Source organism: Heterocephalus glaber, unplaced genomic scaffold (genome assembly GCF_053883595.1).
Source record: "Heterocephalus glaber isolate CG9 unplaced genomic scaffold, H.glaber_assembly_v1.0 deba00001781, whole genome shotgun sequence".
Taxonomy (NCBI): domain Eukaryota; kingdom Metazoa; phylum Chordata; class Mammalia; order Rodentia; family Bathyergidae; genus Heterocephalus; species Heterocephalus glaber.
Window position 1 is genome coordinate 1 of NW_028258467.1, and position 4,450 is coordinate 4,450.

Here is a 4,450-nt window from a genome sequence, read left to right on the forward strand (position 1 = left end):
TCTTTACTATCTGCATTCCCATCAGCATTCTGGTCTGAGGTGTGAATTCAAATCTACTCACAGTATTCCAGGATTTCTATGTAGCCTGCATCTCCAAACTTCTCCAGACTGTTCCTGCAATCCAGTTCCAAAGGCTCTTGAACTACACAGTCAGGTATAGTTACAGGAATGACTGCCACTCCCTGATACCAATTTTCTGTATTAATCACTTTCTCATCACCAGGACAAAATACCTGACACCCACAACTAAAGGAGGAGAAATTTATTTTGGCTCATACTTTCAGTAGGTTCAGTCCATGCTTGGCCAACTCCAAGGCAGAAATGGCATGGTGGAAGGCCCTGGTAGAGGACAGCAACTCATCTAGGAAGCAGAGAGAGGAGGAGCAAAAATACACTCAAGGGGACAAAAATACACTCAAGTCATGCCCTTAGTGACCCACCGCTTCCAACCAGGCATCACCTCTGAACACATCAGACTTTTGGAGAAACATTTTAGATCAAGACCATAATAGCAGTGCACTGAATTAGTAAGTTGGTTTTTTCTTTAATGCCTTTAAATAAAATTTTATAATTTTCAGGACTAGGCTATGCATATCTTTTATCAGATTTACTTTTAGACATTTTATAATTATGTCTGTTCTAAGTGATATATGTTATTTACTTGATCTTTTTTACTTATTCATTTCTCCTATGTATAAGCACATTTTACATTGATATATTTATTTTTCACAGCCAACTCTCTCCACATTTCTATTATTTTATTCACTTTTCTCTTAATAGTTTTGTGTTTTCTATGTGTAGTAAACACTCACCTTAAATAACCATTCAATTTTCTTTTTCTTATTTTTTTTTTTTGTACTGGGGATCAAACTCAGGACCTTGTGCTTGCGAGGCAGGCGGCAGAACCGCTGAGCTAAATCCCCAGCCCAACCATTCAATTTTCTGTTTTCCAATCCCATGCCTTTTTTTCCCTATCATATTGCTCTTGCTAAACACCACATAGTAAATGATACAAGTTTTCTGGTATTAAACCCTCCTTATTTCCTGGATAAACTAAATTGGTCATAGTTTCTTTACTCACTGTTAGAATAGATTGATAATAGTTTATATAGGATTTGTATTTCTGGTTTCATGGGTAAAATAGGCCTGTATTCTTCCATCTCATATTTTTGTATGGTTTTTAAATCAGGGTTATATTTGTATTGTAGAATGAATTGGGGGTTAGTTCTTCATTTTTTAATCTCTGAATTTGTATAAGATTAGAACAATCGGGTACTTGGAAATTTCTTAGAAGTTACTTTAAAAACCTGGTATGTCTAGGCGGGCGCAGTGGTACATACTTATAATCCCAGTGAGTAAGGAGACTCACAGCAGGAGGATCACAAGTTTGAGCCCAGCCTGGGCAATTTAACAAGATCCTGTCTCAAAAATAAAAAATAAGCTAGGCATGATGGCACATGCTAGTAATCCCCGCACCCTGGGAGCCTGAGGTTGAAGGATCACAAGTTTGAGCCAGGCTGAGCAACTTAAGTTACTTGGTGAGACGCTGTCTCAGAATTTTAAAAAATAAAAGAAAGTGGGGATATAGTTCAGTGAAAAGGCCTTGAGTTCATTTCCAGTACCAAAAATCTGGTATATCTAATGTTTTCCATGTGGTAAGAATTAACCCCTTTCTGAGTCAACTTCAATAAATCATATTTTTCTAGGAAATTTTTTTTTTTTTAATGGTGCTGGGGATCAAACCGGGGCTTTGTGGATGCCAAGCATATGCTCTGCCACTAAGCAAAACCTGCAGCCCTCACAGGCATGGTGGTGCACACCTATAATTCCAACACTTGGGAGGCCAAAGCTAGAGAATCACTATGAGTTTAAGGCCAGCCTGAGGTACATAGTGAGACCTTGTTTCAAACAAAAAAAAAAGAAAAGGAGGGCCAGGGATTTAGCTCAGTGGTTCCGCCACCTGCCTCGCAAGCACAAGATCCTGAGTTTGATCCCCGGTACCACCACCACCCCTCTAAAAAAGAAACAAAACTTGCATCCCTAAGAATATTTTTGTGACACCCTCATATGTAAATAGCAGTTTGGCTGATTTTTTTTGTTTTTGTTTTTGTTTTTGAGACAGGGTCTTGCTTTGTAGTTCAGACCAACCTTAAACTCACTACATAGCATAGGCTGACCTCAAACTTGTAGGTCTCTTGGCTCAGCCTCCTGACTGCTGGGATTACAGGCATGTGCCTTTATGCCCAGCTTTATTGTGAATCTTGTTATCTTTTCCTTTGTAAGTGATATGTTCTTGTTCTTTAGAAATTTTCTAATTTTTCTATTTTTGGTATCTTCAAACTATGTATATTTTAATCTAATATGTCAAGATATGAGTTTTTCTGTATCTTACCTGACAGCACTCTGTGGAGCCTTTCAGTCTATGCTGTTCATTTTTAAGTATATGGAGTCTACACATATTATTTCCGCGTGTATTTCCTTCTGTCTCCCCTGTGGGACCTTATTATATGAATGTTGGCCCCCTGCCCACCATTTGTCATTACTTTTCCCATACAGCTTCTCCTTCCTCCTGCCTCCCTGTTAGAGCTAGAGCTGCTCTTACATCTCACTTGACTTACCCACTCTGATTTGGCCTTTTCTAGCTCCCATTCTCCTGCTTAATCTCATCCACCCCTGGGCTGCTAAACCTAATATGTGCACTTAGTTTTTTCATACCATTTCTAATCTTGATACAGGTTTATCTGTCACACTTTTAAGACTCTGGGCCTTTTATTCCAGTGATAAATGTTTTCTGGCTTGTTTTCCCTTTGAGGCAGCTGTCCTTTTCAGGGTCTGGTCTTTGGACTATGCTACGGAACCCACCTATTATAGATTGTGGTAGCAGTGTGCCTGGGCCTAGGGGAGACATGGGCAAGAGCCAAAGGCATTGAGCTATCAAAACCAGTTGCTATGGGCCAGGGATTTAGCTCAGTGGTACCCACCACCTGCTTTAGAAGTGCAAGGTCTCAAGTTCGATCTCCGGTACCAAAAATTAAAAAAAACAGTTGCTGCCCACCCTAGTCTTGACCTCTCATGCCTAGAGAGCACCAGCATGAAGAGTAGCCTGTCCCAAATGTCCATTCTCCTGATCCTCAGCCTTTAAGGTCTTCTGAGGTTCATCACATGGAAACATATCATGGTTTTCCTCTGGGGCTTCTCCAGTGGGCAGACATGGGTCTCTGCCAGATCAGGAAAGTCCCATATGATCAAAGTCTTCTCCCTGACATTTCACTCAGCTGTCACTCTGTGTCCACAGGGTCTTCGGAAAAGGGAGTTGCTGAAGGAGCTGCTGCCAGTCATCGGGCAGAACCTTCGTTTCCAGCGTCTCTTCACCGAGTATCAAGAACAGCTCGACATCCTGAGAGACAAGTAGCCTGCTCTGGCTTGCCTATGCTGCAGCAAGAGCAGGGCCACACTCTCACCACTAATGATGCCCAGAGCCACCTCTCACCTGGCCAGGCTGCAATAGGAGGAGAAAAACGCTGGCAGGAGATGGGCTGTCCTATACCAGCACCAGCCTAGCTCCGTAGGCAGATGTGCCCTGAGTCCTGGGCCTGATATTGCCTTGGAAGGGACCAGCTCATCCCTCCCTCAAAGCCCCCTGTGTGGAGCTGGGTCTGGGGCTCTGCCCAGCTGCCGTGGGGCCAGTGAAGCACTCCTGGGCCTGCCATCTCCAGCACAGCCCCAACGTGGACATTAGCCCTTGCCAAGGCAGGCACCTTGCTGCTTCAGCTATGATGAATGAGCCATTTGTGAGAGTGAAAACCCAGATATGTTAGGTATTATGCAGCCAGCCGACTGACCTGAGACCTATGTAAAAGGAAAGCTGTCCCAACACATGGACTATTTTTGTACTAGAATTTGCTAACTTGTATATGGAATTTTTCTTTTGGCCAATAATCAGGATTTCCCTATAAGTTACTTGGACATTGGTCACTTGTAGGAAATTTAAACCCTAACTATAACAGCTACACTGAAAAATAATTGTACTGAAATTAAGTTGTCTATCTTCATTTGGTTTAATTTTTAAATGTTTGTAAAAAGAGATGTTTTTTGGGAAATGGGGCAAAGGGGAGGGCTCTTTCTTTTGTAAGTGTAAAATAAATGAACACACATTGAATATCAAACCCATCCCAGCTTCCCCACCTTGTTCTTCCAACATCTGTTATCCTCCCCACACTGTGGATCCTCTGCTAAAGTAGTGATAGAACACTGGAGCCTGAAAGGTTCTTTTGATATTATCTGATCCCTCCACTCATGTCCCCACAAAAAATTTTTATTTCAGTGTAGGGAGGGGTCACTTCTCTGGTCATGCAGCACCTTTGGCTTGCCTGGGGCTAGCAGCCAGACTGGCTTGTACATGTCATCTCCCAAGTGAGGCACCGTGATCTTTGGTACTAGCCTGGCTGTA

General features: G+C 42.3%; 1 long non-coding RNA gene across 1 annotated transcript; it reads left to right on the forward strand.

Annotated features, from left to right (window-relative positions):
* Positions 1-190: 190 nt before the first annotated feature.
* On the forward strand, positions 191-4,166 carry LOC147820907 (uncharacterized). Its single transcript, XR_015447925.1, has 2 exons — positions 191-527; positions 3,296-4,166. It is a non-coding gene; the product is annotated as an uncharacterized LOC147820907 (long non-coding RNA).
* Positions 4,167-4,450: the final 284 nt, after the last annotated feature.